The following is an 18,361-nucleotide window of genomic DNA, read 5'->3' as shown; positions in this document are numbered from 1 at the left end:
ATAGCAGCAATTGAGCAACTGGTGGAATTTGCAAAAACTGTGTACCCTAGAGCAACATACACTATGATCAAGACAAAAATTGGGGGCCTCAGAAGCATGTACAACAGGGAATGAAAGAAGATAGAGCAGGGATGTCCAAACTTTTTTCAAAGAGGGCCAGATTTGATGAACTGAACATGCGCGAGGGCCGACCATTTTGCCTGACATTCTTTGAACCATTAAAATTCAGTCTAAGTGTGTCCATCCGAGCACTAATACACTTCCCCACAAGAATTCTCTTGCCTTTGTGGCTGTGTGCGGTGAATAGATGAGCTCAAGTGTATTATTTGGATACACCATATTTATTGACGTATAACACGCACCTTCACTTTAAGAAAACTTCAGGAAAAAAAAACTTAAAATTTTAAATAAAGAACTGTGAAGCAAAACAAGGATCAGTGTCTATCTGCAGACCCACAATTGCTAGGAATGCAGCGCTCACCATTGCTAGGAATGCAGCGGCCACCATTGCCAGGGATGCACCCACCATTGCCAGGGATGCACCCACCATTGCCAGGGAATTCACCCACCATTGCCAGGGAATTCACCCACCATTGCCAGGGAAATCACCCACCATTGCCGGGAATTCACTCACCATTGCCGGGAATTCACTCACCATTGCCAGGAATGCACCCACCATTGCCAGGAATGCACCCACCATTGCCAGGAATGCACCCACCATTGCCGGGAATGCAGCCACCATTGCCGGGAATGCAGCCACCATTGCCGGGAATGCAGCCACCATTGCCAGAGAATTCACTCACCATTGCCGGGAATGCAGCCACCATTGCCAGGAATGCAGCCACCATTGCCAGAGAATTCACTCACCATTGCCGGGAATGCAGCCACCATTGCCGGGAATGCAGCCACCATTGCCGGGAATGCAGCCACCATTGCCGGGAATGCAGCCACCATTGCCAGGGATTCACCCGCCATTGCCAGGGATTCACTCACCATTGCCGGGAATGCAGTCACCATTGCCGTGAATGCAGCCACCATTGCCAGGAATGCAGCCACCATTGCCAGGAATGCAGCCACCATTGCCAGGAATGCAGCCACCATTGCCAGGGATTCACCCGCCATTGCCAGGGATTCACTCCCCATTGCCGGGAATGCAGCCACCATTGCCGGGAATGCAGCCACCATTGCCGGGAATGCAGCCACCATTGCCAGCAATTCACTCACCATTGCCGGGAATGCAGCCACCATTGCAGCCACCATTGCCAGGAATGCAGGCACCATTGCCAGGAATGCACCCACCATTGATAGGAATGCACCCACCATTGCCAGGAATGCACCCACCACTGCCCGGGATTCACCCGCCAATGCCGGGAATTCACTCACCATTGCTGGGAATGCTGCCACCATTGCCAGGAATGTATCCACCAATGCCAGAAATGCAGCCACCATTGCTAGGAATGCAGCCACCATTGCCAGGAATTTCACCCACCATGGCCAGGAATTTCACCCACCATGGCCAGGAATTTCACCCACCATTGCCAGGAATTTCACCCACCATTGCCAGGAATGCAGCCACCATTGCTAGTAATTCACTCACCATTGCCAGGAATGCAGCTCCACAATTGCAATTGCCAGGAATGCAGCCACCATTACCATCAGTGCAGCCATGGAGGGCAGGACGAGTGCCAAAGACATCTTACAGGAGAATCTCCTGTTTACACAACGGCCTCTTTAAGAGAAAGTCCCACCTCCTTTGATGGACAGCACAGTCGTCCAATGGCAGAGACGGGACTTCCTATTACAGCTGCCGTGTAAACAGGAAATTCTCCTCCTGTGTGCACGGCACTCGTCCCGCCTCCTCCCTCCGAGGCAGCCGGACTATACATCTTTTGTGGCCCCGGCGCTGGGAGATCGCCGGGGGCCACAAAAGATGTATATGTTTAAACAACCAGGCGGGCCATTCAAAACCGGACCGCGGGCCGCAATTGGCCCGCGGGCCGGACTTTGGACATGCCTGAGATAGAGGAATCCAAAAAATCTGGAGCAGCAGCTGAAGAGGTCTATGTTCCCAAACTCTGGTATTTTAACAGCTTCCATTTTTTAAATGATCAAACGGTACCACGCAGATCGCTCTCTACACTGCCCTCCGCATCAGCTGAGGCCACCGATACTGAGCCTGATCCTACTAGTGATGTCCAGTTCATGAACGAATCGTTCTTTTAAATCGATTCTTTTCAACTGAGTGAACTGATTCGTTTGAAACAGTTCACTCTGCACTCAGTACATAGCAGAGCAGGACTGGTAATATGATCCTAGAGTGAGAGAGCTCCGCCCCTCCCTGAAACCAATCAGCTGACTCAAAGCACAGTGAAACTCAGGAACTGGATACAAACTTAAAACAAGAGTCAGGAGTAGACAGTACACTGAGTTAAAGAATCATACAAGTTATCGAGTTAAAGAATCATACAAGTTACAGAGTTAAAGAATCATACAAGTTACCAAGTTAAAGAATCATACAAGTTATCGAGTTAAAGAATCATACAAGTTATCGAGTTAAAGAATCATATCAGTTTTTAGAACACAGTACACTGAAAGAACCACGAGTCACCACCAGTAAAACAATACACTAAACCAATGATCAGGTAGCAGCAGTGATAAGGTGGTACGGACAGCCTAAGGCCCTTTCACATGCGTGCAACTTGTCCTGTGACTTGAGACTGCAAAGTCACATGACAAGTCATACCCCGTGATTTCCAACGAGTTCAGTTCATATCTGTGCGACTTCAAAGTAGTTTTTGTACTACTTTTGTCCGACTTTGATGCGACTTGTGGCAGAGACCTCAAGATTACACAGTCATTGCTTCAAGTCGTGGCAAAAATCATGGCAAAAGCACTTGACTTTCAAGTCGCACAAGTGTGAAAATAGCCTTAACGATTGAATTTTACTACCAGGGGTACTTCGCCCATGGTAGTGGTAGTAAAATCTGATCATCATTCCTGCGCATGCGCTGTAAAGGCTACGGGCAAATCTGATGGCTAGCAATGTTAACTGTGAAGTTGGCCCATCAGAATGCAGTTCACATGCACAAAAACCCACTTTTCATTTAGGCTCCATTTTCACTTGTGCAACTTGTCCTGCGACTTTGTACTCTATGATTTCCAATGAGTATTATTCGTATCTGTGCGACTTCAAAGTAGTCCCTGTACTACTTTGGTCCCACTTTGATGCAACTTGAGATCCATAGACCTCCGGAATACACAGGCATTGCTTTAAAGTTGCATCAAAATTGCGGCAGAATTGTGCAACTTTCAGGCTGCGTTAGCCTGAAAAGCCTGAAAGTTGCACGATTCTGCAGCGACTTGAAGCAATGCCTGTGTATTCTGGAGTTTTATGGACCTCAAGTCACATTAAAATGGGACCAAAGTAGTGCAGGGACTACTTTGAAGTCGCTGTGACTTGAAGTCGCACAGAAATGAATGGTACTCATTGGAAATCGGGTACTTCTTGTCATGCAACTTTGCAGTCCCAAGTCGCAGGACAAGTTGCACAAGTGGAAACAGAGCCTAAATGAAAAGTGGGGTTTGTGTGCATGTGAACTGCATTCTGGGGCAACTTCAGTTAACATTGCTATCCATCAAATTTGCAGAAACCTAGGCCCAGGGCCAGTTCACACTGCTGCATAGTGCAAAATAGCATGCGATTTGACTGCAGTCATTGAATCGGTTCATTTCAGTGAGCAGTTCGAAATGAACCGATTCACTTTAAAGATCCGGACTTCCCATCACTAGATCCTACACAGGATGAAGAGGAGGAGGAGCTCAGCTTGACCCAGGTATAGCATTGTTTAAAAGCTTGGCTAAAATATATATATGTTGTTAATTACAGACAAGTAGTGGCCAAAAAGGATTTGGACAAGAATGAGAAATACTGGAGTCATATTGATAGTCTTTACTAATTGGACACATTCCAAATTAAAAAAGTCATAAGCTGAAAAGTGTTTGTGATTGATGACCAAAAATTAAAATGATGTTGTTTTTTCACACACAGGAACTTTTGAGCCAAGAAGAGGCTGGGCCCAGCAGCCAGACAACGGAGTGCAGAGACCCTCCCCTGCGTCCTCCCAAAAAAAGGGCCAGGAAGAGCCACCACCTGGATGAGGCCACAGCTGACTTCCTAAGTAGGGCTACATCTGTCATCAAAACAGCACCCGATAGTGCTGAAGGATTTGGCTGTTTTACAGCTAATAAGCTCAGCGAAATTGACCCAGATCAAAGGGAGCTATGTGAGGGTATCATAATCCTGCTCCTCATCAAGGCCAGGAAACGTGAGCTAACCACCAAATCACATGTGTCTAATTTGGACCACACACCTTTACCTCCTCCACAACAAGCCTACCCACCTCAGGAAGCCTACCCACCTCAGCAAACCTACCCACCCCAGCAAGCCCACCCACTTCAGCAGCATGGTGGTCAGTGGCAAAATCAGCCCCAGGATGCACAACAATGTCAGTGGTCTGGGGAGTTTAAGGGTTACTAATTTTGCATGTTGTATTTTTTGATTTAAGTATGATTTAATAGGCTATATTTTTTGTTTTCGGTGTATCATTTGCTCTTTTGGTTTATAATTTTAAATTTAGAATTGTGATGACAGAAAATATGTCTAATAATTTAAGAATTATATTTATGTTGTGAATGTACAATAAACAAAATGGCCAAATCAAATTAGTTTTTTTTGTTTTTTTGATATCATTAGAACACAAATCCTATGTCAAATATGTTTGTTAGTACTTTGTATCACCAGCAAATCATATTTATTATCATTAAGCCATTAAAAATTAAGAGAATGTGCTCTGCATTTAGAAAATTCCGAATTTGACACGTCACAAATGCGCTATCCACATTACGAATGCTAGTTTTACAAGACCGACCTCTTTGTGCTGGTCCTTGCTCCCGAGCATGCGTGTCTGTACTTTGGACTAAAGTCTAATGGTTTTGTGTACACACGATCGGACTTTGCTCCATCGGACTTATGTTGTCAAAAAGTTTGTCAGTTCGCACAGCCAACAAAAAAATGGAAAAAGTTTGTCCGATGGAGCATACACACGGTCAGATGTTGCTCCGAAACAGCTAATTTGCATGTTTGTTGTCAAAAAGTCAGATCGTGTGTAAGGGCCTTAAGATAGAGTTGAGGTGGATTAGAATGCCTCTAAGGTTGTTTTTTCAATTTTTGTCCCCATTCCCTCTTTCTATATGTCATGGTGACCCTGAACACTAAGGCCCCATGTACACGGGATGCTGCTGTTCAGAGGCAGTTGGACACTTTTTTCAACTGCCTCTGAACTCATTCAATGCTATCCTATGTGACCATGTACACAGTCTCGTTTATTGACATTTTTAGGCAGTTGCATTTAACAGCGTTTTGTTGCAAGCAAAAAAATGGGTTCAGACGCCCAGGATTTCCACGTTTCAGATGCCAAACGTGATTAAACGCAGCTAACCCACATTTAGCCGCATTTCGTTTATAGGCGTTTTTCTTTTTTGGCCGTTTAAAAAAGAAAATAAATATATATATATTTTTAGAAACGCTTCTAAACGCAAATGTGGCAAAATGCTGCATGTAAATGCGGCAAAACGGACGTTTTAAATGTGGGTTGCTATCTGTCAGGTTGTAAAAACGTCCCGTGTACATGAAGCCTAAAAGTAAAAGAAATTACAACATTTTGAGTGGTCACAACAATAGGAATAGGTGGAAAAATCTTCCAATTGGGACTTTGGATGTTCTGGTGACTACCATGGATTTCCCTCATTTTGTAAATATTTCCTCTCGCTTTCTGTTGTGGCTATGGGGCAGGGAGTGAAGGGAAATCTTTATACTACACAAATAGCAATTTAAAAAAACCTGATAGGGGTTATAATACTCTCTCACTCTGTCCATGAAAGAAAAAGTTTTGCCTTCAGTTATACTGGTAACTGTCTCTTCATTGCAAAGACATCAACTGTTTTTTTATGTCTGGCTCTTATAGCCCATGTCACTCTAGTGGCAGCTCAGCAGCAACAAGATTGCTAAAGGGAGCATTCATCTCCTATGCTTCTATGGTCACATTCTCTCGCTGGCCACAACGATGAAGAATCTTAGGCCGGCCATATGCAGTTAGAATCTCGGCGGGTTCGACAGATTCGAACCATGTATGGGCAGGCTGAAAGTACCCAAGTTGATCGATCAACTTGGGTACAACCAGCCTACCAGATTTTATATGCGATTATTGCTAGCAGCCGATATAGCTACTAGTAATAGTCACTGAGTTCTACAGAGAATGCAATGGCTCGGCGGGAGGGATAAGGAATTCCCCTGTCAACACTATCTTTGGTTGCAGGAAAGAAATTTGTTCTGTATAACCTGCATTACTTACCCCAGCAAGGAGGCACAGATAGAGTAAGACTTATTTGTTTGGCCCACTGAGGAAATTAAGCTGTTGAAGTGAGTTATTCTCTGCTCTTTTAGCGATTCTGGGACAGGATCGCTTGTGTCACCCGGGCTTCACCCCAAACCACTTCACTCTACATACTATATTGTGCAGCTATTGTCATTGTAGGTATGCCATTGGATTCACCAGAATCAAAGGCCCCATTGTACATCTTTTCATGTTTTCTGTTTAATTAGCAAAAGTAACACAATGAATGGGTCTACAGTTGAAAGGTAGTCCCCAGGTTTGCTGAGTACACTGTAAATAAAGCACGTGGGAATATAAGAGGCAAGAAACAGGACCTCTGTTGTCTGTTAACGTCCCCTCCCCATACCAGTCCCTGCTGAGTGTGACTCCTTCTCAGCAAGCAAAGTTCTTAACACTTCAAAAGATACCTTGGGCTTTTCACAGCATTGTAACCCAGAAGCCTTGAATAAGCGGGAATCCTGTTAATAAGGCCGGCAAATCCTCCGAGAACTGATTAGAGCCTAATAGCAAGGATAATGTGAAACTATTAGCACTATCAGTTTTGATTATTCCCTCTTTAGGAAGAGAGGAAACCCAAGAGGATTACTGGCTTTTCTGAATCCAATGTGCAAAGAGACCCTCAGCCAACAGACACCCAACATCCAATACCAATAATTTTTACTGAGAACATTTGAGAGATTTGACAGCCATGCTCACCATAGAGAGCTCAATAAAATCATGCAATCAAGCAAGCATCAAGCATTTCTTGCAATATCGGGATGTTTCTGTTTCAAAGTTTTGGATTGATTGCTATGCCAATGTTTAAATTGTATTTGTGATGCACATGCGCATTACAATAAGTACAACTATTCCCAAACGAAAACCACATTCACAGTTAGAATTTTGTTCATACGAGAAAAATGTTCCATCCTTTTCCTTTGATTTTCCTAGTCACTATGGTCTAAAACATTTGTCAGTTTGACCTCATTAACTATTAGAAAATCAAACAAATTTTTTGCAAACAAAATTCTTCTGGTGTATACCAGGCTTAAACTGACACAAAACAATATCCTCATTTTCCAAAAGTAATCCATAAACTATATAATGGCCATGTAATCTATTTTTTTTTTTTACAAAACTGTTTTTCTGCCTCCTTTTAATGTCCTCTGGTAGCTCCCAAACCCCCCCCCCCCCCAATTATTTAGAACCTACAGTACCTACCTAACCTGGCCTAGTCTATATTGCGAGCAAGCAAGAGAGAGTGGCTACATTTCAACATAGAGCGGCACCATGGAGAATGAACGTAGTCACCTTCTAACAGGAAGCCAGATGACAGCATTAAAAAAAAAAAAAAAAAATAGAGCTTTGGAGGAAGCTAAGATTTTTGGGGTTAAGATTAAGAATATATGCTCAAATACAATTCTTAACCCACTAAGCTCCCAGTCTCCCTCACTAGATTTGCTGGTTCATTGCCACTGAATCCCTTGAGCTCTTCCAATCTGCACTTTAGTATCTCCCTCAAGCATCACCCCTGCTTCTCCTCTGGGTCCCTAGCTTGGCACTCCAGATACTTCTCAAGCTTCACCCCACTGGCCTGCTCGGTCCCTGGCTTGACACACAAGGCTGCTCTGCAAGCGCCACCTCCACCAGCTGGGTCCCTGGCTTGACCTCTGCTGAAGTTTCCCAATTCTTCACCGTCCCTGGTTGGTGAGAATACTGCTCTGGTACTTGCTTCAGCTACTCACTGTGGTCCCTGTTAATAAGGTGGTTGGTCCCTTGGTGGTGACAGCTTCCCATCTACCTCCGACCATTACAGGTTCTCCGGCCGGCAAAACCGTCACATTTGGTTGGACTGCAAGCTGCAGTCTCAACCCTGCACTGCTCTCTTGCTTTTGGATAGGCCCTCAGACAGCCTAGCAGCCAGATGTGCCTGCGATAGGCCTAAACACCAGCCTAGCAGCCCGTCCAGCCAGACAGCCGACAAGGTGACAAGGAACCTCGATCACCTGACTCCATCCAAATATATAGATTACCTCAGCAGGCTAAGGGATTTAAGAAAACCCCTGCCCATTGGCTGAGATACCCCATATACTCCTAATCTGTCCTTGCTTTGCCCTTGTCTTATCTAATGTCACCAGGTATCCAGCCACCGAGTGGCAAAAGAGAGAAGTCCAGCAACTCCAGACTTAGAGTGAACTCACTTGATCCCTAACAATGAGCCAAGGTAACTACACCTGGCAGGTAAATTTAGGAGCAACTCTGCCTAAACATCAAGGTGCTACACCCATATAAAGGAATAGTAGTGGTAAAAAAAAAGGATTTGTGGGTTTAACTAATATTTTTTTTTTTATATAATTGTAGCAAGGTCCTAGGCCTCCTTCAGTCTAATGAGAACCTCCAGGGCTAGAGACAGCTGACATCCTTCTGTATGTAGTGGATTGTGAGGCATAGTGGGTGCAAAGATGGTGAAAGTCATTGGACACAAGACACTTCTTGAATGTAAAAGAGGTTTTCTTTCTCCTAACAGTCCTTTTTGTATTTTTGGGGGGGGAAGAGGGTTAGGGCCAGGACACCCTTAGATAGTTGCAAACTCAATTAGCAGACTTCGAGACTTCAATAGGACAGCTGTGCAGGGAAAGGCCTCCAGCAAGAAGCCACATCTGCAAGTGCAGGAATGTTGTCTCCTATGGCAACAGTTTTTAACAGTTCCACAAAGTTTAACACAAAGCATAACAGTTCTTTCAGCTTCACTACAACTTCTCCATGTAGTTCTTCCATACGGTAAGCTCCTGGTCTCTCACTAGACCCACTGATTCACTGCCACTGAATCCCTTGAGCTCCTCCAATCTTAACGGTGGTATCTACCTCAAGCGCTAAACCCCCACTTCTCTGTTGGGTCCCTAGCTTGGCACTCTAGATACCTCTCAAGCTTCACCCACGCTGGCTCACTCTATCCCTAGCTACACACAAAGCTGCTCTGCAAGCGTCACCTCCACTGGCTGGGTTCCTGGCTTGAGTCCCACTAAAGTTTCCAGATTATTCACCATCCCCATCTGGTGAAAATGCTGCTCCGGTACTTGCTTCAGTTACTCACTGTGGTCCCTGGTAGTAAGGTGGATAGTCCCTTACTGGCAACAGGTTCTCCTCTACCTCCGACCGCGTCAGGTTCTCCAGCCGGCAGAGCTGTCCCTTTTGCTTGGACTGCAAGCCACAATCCCAACCCTGCGCTGCTCTTTTGCTTCTGGATAGGCTCTCAGACAGACTAGCAGCCAGATGTGCCTGGGATAGGCCCAATCTCCGGTCTAGCAGCCCGGACAATACGACACACGTCCACCCACCCACACAGCTGTCACTGTGGCACAGAACCTAGATCACCTGACTCCACCCGGGTATAAAGGTTCTCCCAGCAGGCAAAGGGATTCAAGAAAACCCCTGCCCATTGGCTGAGATACCCTACCTACCCATAACCTGACCTTGGGTTGCCCTTCTCATATCTAGTACCACCAAGTACCCAGCCACCTGGTGGTAGAAGAGAAAAGTGCAACAATGCCAAACTTAGAGAGAAATCAATAGATCTCTATCAATCAACCAGGATAACTGCTCCTGGCAAGTAAATGCCTAAACTACAGGATGCTACATCATTCTCTTTTAAGGGGACGTGGCAGGGGGTGAGTCCTATGCCTACATACTTTTGATAATATATGTCCCTTTTTCCCATCTCCAAAAATTGGGACATATGCACGTGGCAGGTGAGATAGCCTCTTGCAGTGAGGGACAGCTTGTTGACACTCCTTTAGCTGCAATATGTCTCCCATAGCAACAGGAGCAGATCTGCACTGCCACTACCCTCATCCTGTACACAGGTACGGAAGAGAAATAGTGAAATGCACACATGCTGTTACTGGGAGTGAGGTAGGGATGATAAGCTGAACAGGTGGAGAGGACAAGGACTCCTAAGTGCACAAGTGAGTGTGTTAGTGTATGTGACATCAAGAGAGTTTGTTAGCGTTCATTCGTGTTTAACCATCTGTCTGGGTCATGAGCGTGGCTCAAGTAAAGGTACCCCAGGTATAGTGCGATGAACATAACAAAGTGCCTAGCATAGCCCAGAAGAACCCACCCGGGGTAGGCCTCTCATGTGACTTTTGCTTGGCACCCAACGAGAAGGGAAACACGCAGGACCTGACGACCACCCTGTCACCCTGACCTGCCCACAAACTGACAAGCAAATGAAAAAAAAAAAGAAGCCTTGCCATATCCCTATCAACTTTACTAAAATTGTATGTAGTAGCTCAGAGTAAACATGGGTGGCTAACAGAGGTTTTATATCAAATATAATAAAAATGTCAATCTGACCAGTTTTTTAATACATTTGTTTGTTATATATACTCATACATAAAAGAGGGACAGTTTTGGAGGGAAAGAGGGGTTTTAAAATGGAACTAAACTTAAAAATGAAAAAAATTGCGAGCAGGAAGGCTTTGCATTGCAGAAGAAATAAACTGCATGCACATGACCAGTGTAGATCAGATGTCCCACCTTCTTTGGTGTCTGCCTGACCATAAGTACTCACCATACCCCTTGATATTACCTAAATTAATGAGACCGCACATGAACTGGAGTACAAATGGCCAAAGCAACCTTTTTTTTTTAACAAAAACAACTTACTAAAAATTCACATTATTTTTCCATCAACATCTGAAACACAACTAACAGTCTTCAGCCTGTTGGTCTTTGACGGCACCCAGAATTCAAAATTGTTCCACTTGTAACACTGCGGGACCCTTTACCATACTAGGCCTCCAGCCGTGGCACACCAGCTCGGAGACAACCCACACCCACAGTGCAACCATTACCATATTCCAACTAACCTTAGTTAACTGAAATATACCAGAAGGGCACATACCAGCGATGAGTCCCCCACGCTTCCATCCCTACCACATTTTCTTCCACAGTCAAAAGACCAACCACCGCCGCTCCATCAGCTGCCATGACATCGCCTGTTCATACTGCACCTGCAAAGAAATAAAACAAACCAAACAAGCAAACACAGGGAGGGTGGGTGGGAAACTGCCTGCTTGTCACCTGTCCCTCCACTAATGCCCGGGAAAGTCCACCTATCCCTTAGACCCCTTTCACACTGGGGCGTTTTTCAGGTGCTTTAGCGTTAAAAAAAAGGCCTGTAAAGCGCTTGAAAGAAGCCTCATCTGTAGTCCCAATGTGAAAGCCCAAGTGCTTTAAGACCCCTTTCACACCACACCGCCATTAGCGTGGGCTGTAAAATGCCGCTCATTTCGGCCGCTAGCGGGGCACTTTTACCCCCACTAGCGGCCGAGAAAGGGTTAAAACCGTCGGCAATACGCCGCGTTTTGCCGGCGGTATTACGGCGCTGCCCCATTGATTTCAATGGGGAGCAGCGGTGGAGGAGCGGTAAACACACAGCTCCTTCACCGCTCCAAAGAAGCTGCTGGCAGGACTTTTCCCTGAAGTCCTGCCAGCGCACCGCTGTACTGTGAAAGCACTTGGGCTTTCACACTACACACAATGGTGCAGCTTCTTTAGGCCATTTTGCAGACGCTATTTCTAACGCTATAGCGCCTGCAAAACGCCCTGGTGTGAAAGGGGTTTTAGAGCCCTTTCACAATGTCAAATGTTAAACTAGCAACGCTTTACCAGCATTTTTTGAGCGTTATTGGGGAGCTTTTAACCCTTGCTAGTGGCCAAATAAAGGGTTAAAAGCACCCACAAAACGCTGCTGCCAATAGCGCTTTTCAGGCGCTTTTCAGACGTTTTACAGGTGCTTCCCATTGATTTCAATGGGAAGAGGCGCTTTAGGAGCATTGTATTCACCGCTCCAAAAGAGCTGCAAAGAAGCTGCTTGCAGGACTTTTTTTGACGCCTATCCAACGCAGCGCCTCAGTGTGAAAGCACTCGGGCTTTTACATTGGGATTGCAGTTGCGGCTTCTTTCAGGCACTTTACAGGCGCTTTTTTTTAAAGCTAAAGCACCTGAAAAACGCTCCAGTGTGAAAGGGATCTCAGTGTGAAAGCACTCGAGCTTTTACATTGGGATTGCAGTTGCAACTTCTTTCAAGCGCTTTACGGGCGCCTTTTTTTACCACTAAAGCGCATGAAAAACGCCCGAAAAACGCCCCAGTGTGAAAGGGGTCTTAAATAAACTCCAACAAACCCCTCCTTATCCTGTTGCTCCAACCAATCATACCTCTCCTCTATTCTTCACCTACAATCCTTAACCCTATAGTTGCTTCCCCATCTCACCCTGTCATGCCAGCCCTGCACTATCTTTTCATTTCATTTCTCTTGCTCTGGGCCTTACTAGATTTCTGCCATTACGATCCTCAAATCAAGGTGACCGAATATACCAAACCCAGAAGAAGACTGGGTGAAGATGTTGGTTGCTGGAAAGGGGGTGAGAGTAGGTGAGTTTAGTTCCACTTTAAGCTAAAGGCGGTTGGGAGTTTTGCAGTGTAGTCATACACATTATTGCTCCAAGAATACAAACATGTTTTTGAAATCTGGGAATAAACTCAAAAATGTGACTGTGAGTGTAATAATACTATGTATGCTTGACAGCCTAGTAACAACTTTTGTGCACAGAATCTGTGTTGAGAATATGGCTCACCATCTTTAACAGAATAGAGCCACCTAGTGGTAGATCATTAAAAAAAAAAAAAAAGCTATGCTATGTACACATTGACAATGATTCATCAAACAATACACTGCCAAAATCCAGCCAATATCAGACTTACCTTTGAACTTGCGGCAATTTTTTTACTTAAAGCGACACTAAACTCTAGAAGCTTTTCTATATTAAGTATGTATTCTTACAGTGGTATTAAACACATGTAGCAGTCTTCCCGACCTCCAGAGGCCTGATGGTGACCCCCAGAGTCAAGGAGAGCTGACATTCCTCCTCAGGGTGCAGGTTACTAGGCATTGTGAGTGTAGTGCAAGGTGCAAAGATGGGTGCCAGTCACTTTTGAAAATGAACAAAGAGAGTTTTATTTCTCTTAACAGGAACATAGGAGAGAGGGTTAGGGCACAGGACACCCTTGGGCAAATGCAATAGCAATAGGCAGACTCCGCAGACAAACATAGTACAGCAATACAGAAAAGGGCCTTTAAGCTGAATGCTGCGATCTGTCTTTCGTAGTATCTGCTGTCTCCTATTGCAACCACTTTACTCACAGTATCCCACTATAGATCCTCAAGCTTAGCTCAAAGCTACCTGCTGTATTATTCAAGCTTCACCCACAGCTACCGGCTGGGTTCCTCTGACTCACAGCTACCCGCTGGATCCCTCACGCTTTACTCACAGCTACCCGCCCGAATCCCTCACTCTTTACTCACCCGCTCTAGTTCTCTTCAAGCTTTACTCATAGCTACCCTCTGTACTTCTCTTCAAGCTTTACTCACAGCTACCTGCAGTACTCCTTCAACTTTACTCACAGCTACCCGCAGTACTCCTTCAACTTTACTCACAGCTACCTGCAGTACTCCTTCAAGCTTTACTTACAGCTACCTGCTGTTCTCCTTCAAGCTTTACTCACATCTACCTGCTGTACTCCAAGCTTTACTCACAGCTACCTGCTGTACTCCAAGCTTTACGCACAGCTACCCGATGTATGTCTTGGATGAGTTCTCTCCTGAAGCTTTCCCAACATTTCACCATCCCCGGCTGATGAAGAGTATGCTCTGGCACTCCTTCAAAACTCTATACTTTTTTCACCTGCCTCCGGCAACAAGAGTGGTTGACCCTCTGGCAACTTCTTCTCCTATGCCTCCTGGCAATGATCAGGCTCCCCTCGGGCTGAGCCTCTTTACACGTGGCTAGGCCTCAGGCTTCAGGCCTACACCTCTGCTGCTGCTCTACACACACCCACCCAGGCTGCAGCCTGGGTGGAAAGAACTCCAATCACCTGATTCTCTCCAAATAAATAGACTATCCCAGCAGCCTCAGTGGCTAGAAAAAGCACATTTACTCATAACCTGAATTTACTGTAATCTATCATACTAATGCCAAAGGTAACAGTGCCATCTATTGACAAAAGAGAGAATCACAGTTCCATTCAAGCTTAGGAGAATTTTTTTTTTTTAAATCAATAGAAGGTTTTTATTATTAATAAGAACCCAAGGCACTACATGGTGCCATTGCATAGGTATACAATCTTTAAACAACAGTATTTTGCATAATAAGCAAAAAAATCTATAGGTGGTGGTAAATGTCTAACCATCTCATTTATCTTATGCCAAAAAAAGCATTGTGCAATACCCTGAGTTCTCAGCACAAATAACTAGAGGAGGTGTGCCATACAAACAAAACAAAAAGGAGAAGAAGTACATATAGAATTAAATCGTAAGAAAAAAACTCTCTCCAGTCCAACTGGTGATATGCATGAGAGTGACCATGATCTTAGAGCACTAGCAGATCTCTCTTGGCGGGTCACCTATTTTACCCTATAAATCTCTGAAATTAGCTTACACAAGCTACTATCCCAGCTGTCTAATGCCAGCTGTGGGGGTGCCACCTCTGGAGAGTTCAACCAAGTCTGTTATATAGATAGAAATTTTTTGGTTATTTCCTATGATGGTAAGTATTTTTTTCCCAGATAAGGATGGTATTGACCTGTTGGATCCATTGTGTTATTTTTGGTGCATTTGTGGAGAGCTAGAATCGAGCAATCAGCTTTCTTGCTAGATATAGGAGTCTTGTGAGGGCAATGTATACTAGAGGGTTGTACAGTTCTTCATTAAGATTCCCTAACAGACACGTTAGTGGGTCTACTGCTAATTGAATCTGGAATATACTATTGATTTTGGCAATGATGGTGCTCTAATACCTCACCAATTTAGGGCATCTCCACAGCATATGAATAAGATCACCCGATTGGGCTTGACATTTCGGACAAATGGGAGTATCTCGTTTGGCCATTAGTGCAACTGCACCGGTGTACGGTACACGCAGTGCAGTATGAACAGATGGGATAGTCTCTGTGCCGCCGACACTGATACCAATGGTCCTACCTCCAAAATCTGCTCCCACTGTTTGCCATCAATGGAGCCAACATCTCTTTCCCACCCCTCCCTACAAGGTAAAAGGTCAGGGGCTTTTATGTGTGACCATAGATGCGTATAGATTCTAGAAATCCTTTCTTCTCAGGTTCAGTGTATAGGGAGTCTAGGAACGCGGAGTTTCAATTTAGAGTGTCTACTTTGGCATCTCAGAGAATAGTGTAGTTGAACATACTGGTAATGGTGACATTTAAGCATGAGGAATTCACTCAGTAATTGGTAGTATGGTTTTAGGGTGGGCCCATCAAGAATTTCACATAGAAATGTATTCCCTGCCCTTTCTCAAATCGGGTGTTTGGGAACCTTGGCTAAATCTGTGTAGAAGCCGTTGTGCCAAATGGAGGTTTGGCGCATATAGCCTGTTAATCTGAGTGTGTTTTTAACCCCTTTCCATACTTTCATCAGTAGCTGAGTCAAGGGGCAATTAAATAGGACTTTAGGGAGTCCCATTTCCATATGGGACAGGGCTGTATAAGCCGTTCCTGGGCCAACAAGAAGACTCCCGGAAGGATCCCTGGCTATTCCAAGATCCTACCCCGTGAAATGTTGCAGTTGGGCTGCAAGGTAGTACATTTGTGGGTGCGGAACAGCCATTCCACCCTGATCTTTTTGGAGTTGCAGAGTGGCAAGTTTAATACATGCCACTCCACCTCTCCAGATGAGGACCCTGAATTGTGAATCAACCCATTGGAACCAGTACTGTGGTATCCAGACTGGGGCGTTATGTAAAATGTAGAATAGTTGTGGTGCCCAGATCATTTTGATAAGATTTACCCGTACAGTTACTGACAGTGGTAACTTACCCGAACTGGCCTGTTTATGTTGAAACATCCATAGTATTGGTTTCAGGTTTAGTGTAATATAGTCTCCTGGGTCTTTTGTCACTACTATACCTAAATATTTGAATGAGGTAATGACCTGTATGTGAGAGACATCATCTGGTAAAGGTGCCAATAGAGGATCTAGTGGTAAAAGAGCCGATTTATGCCAGTTAATGGCAAAGCCTGATAGCCACCCAAACTGATTGATCAGGCACATTACCACCCTTGAGGAGTCCCCAATATCTCTCAAGTACAGCAAGGTATCGTCTGCGTAAAATTAGATTTTCCCCTCACTTTGACCCTGCCGGAAGACCACAATATTAGGAGAGGCCCGTATTATAGCTGCAAGAGGTTCCAATGTGAGGGCAAACAGCAGGGGCGACAATGGGCAACCCTGCCGTGTACCATGAAACTGAGGAAATGGCTCTGATAGGGTGTCATTAATCCTCACCCTTGCTGTTGGGGCAGTGTACAGTAGTTGCATACATAGTTACATAGTTAGTCAGGTTGAAAAAAGACACAAGTCCATCCAGTTCAACCTTAAAAACAAATAAATAAAATAAAAAATAATCGTACAATCCAAATACCCAATTTTATGCCCACAATTGATCCAGAGGAAGGCGAAAAAAAACCCCAGCAGAGCATGCTCCAATTTGCTACAGCAGAGGAAAAAAATTTCTTCCTGATCCCCCAAGAAGCAATTGGATTTTCCCTGGATCAACTTTACCTATGTTAGTACCCAGTTATATTATGTACATTCAGGAAAGTATCCAGGCCTTTCTTAAAGCAATCTACTGAGCTGGCCAGAAGCCCAGAACCACCTCTGGCGGGAGTCTATTCCACATTTTCACAGCTCTAACTGTGAAGAAACCTTTCCGTACTTGAAGATGAAATCTCTTTTCCTCTAGACGTAAAGAGTGCCCCCTTGTCCTCTGGTTGACCATACAGCTCAACACCAAGTTCACTATATGGACCCCTAATATATTTGAACATGTTGATCATATCCGCCCTTATTCTCCTCTTCTCAAGAGTGAATAAATGTAGTTCCTCTAATCTCTCCTCATAGCTGAGCTCCTCCATGCCTCTTATCAGTTTGGTTGCCCTTCTCTGCACTTTCTCCAGTTCCCCGATATCCTTTTTGAGAACTGGTGCCCAAAACTGAACTGCATAATTTCAGGTGAGGTCTTACTAATGATTTGAACAGGGGCAAAATTATATCTCTCTCTCTGGAGTCCATACCTCTCTTAATACAAGAAAGGACTTTGCTCGCTTTGAAAACAGCAGCTTGGCATTGCATGCTATTATTGAGATTATGATCTACCAAAACCCTCAGATCCTTCTCCACTATGGATCCCCCCAGTTGTACTCCCCGTAGCATGTATGATGCATGCATATTCTTAGCCCCCAAGTGCAGAAATTTACATTTATCAATATTAAACCTCATCTGCCACATAGTCGCCCAATTAGACAGTGTATTGAGGTCGGCTTGTAAATTGGAGACATCCTGTAAGGGTGTTATTCCACTGCATATCTTGGTGTCAACTGCAAAGACAGAAATGTTACTTTTGATCCCAATATCAATATCCCAATATCCCAATATCATTTATAAAGATGTTAAAAAGTAAGGGTCCCAGCACTGAACCTTGGGGTATACCACTGATAACCTTAGACCATTCAGAGTAAGAATCATTAACTACTACTCTCTGAATTCTGTCTTTTAGCCAATTTTCTATCCATTTACAAACTGATATTTCCAAACTTGTAGACTTTACCTTACACATGAGCCGTGTGTGGGGAACTGTATCGAACGCTTTTGCAAAATCCAAGTATACCACGTCCACCGCCACCCCTCTGTCCAAGGTTTTACTTACCTCCTCATAAAAAGAAATCAGATTTGTCTGACAACTTCTGTCTTTCATGAATTCATGTTGTCTGTTGCTTAAAGTGTTTTTGTTCAGCAAGAACTCGTCGATGTGGTCTTTTATTAAACGCTCCAGTATCTTCCCAGTTATAGAAG

General features: G+C 44.5%; 1 long non-coding RNA gene across 1 annotated transcript in view; it reads right to left on the bottom strand.

Moving 5' to 3' along the window:
- LOC143983526 (uncharacterized) overlaps nucleotides 1-14,337 on the bottom strand; it is a 31,049-nt gene extending 16,712 nt beyond the window's left edge. Inside the window, exon 1 of the long non-coding RNA XR_013274618.1 lies at nucleotides 14,181-14,337. This is a non-coding gene — a long non-coding RNA (uncharacterized LOC143983526). The remainder of the gene's footprint in view (nucleotides 1-14,180) is intronic.
- Nucleotides 14,338-18,361: the final 4,024 nt, after the last annotated feature.

Source organism: Lithobates pipiens, unplaced genomic scaffold (assembly GCF_037356315.1).
Source record: "Lithobates pipiens isolate NorthernLeopardFrog02 unplaced genomic scaffold, aLitPip1_a1.2 Scaffold_16, whole genome shotgun sequence".
NCBI lineage: Eukaryota > Metazoa > Chordata > Amphibia > Anura > Ranidae > Lithobates > Lithobates pipiens.
Note: the sequence above shows the minus strand (reverse complement) of the source record. Positions and strands in the feature narration are given on the sequence as shown.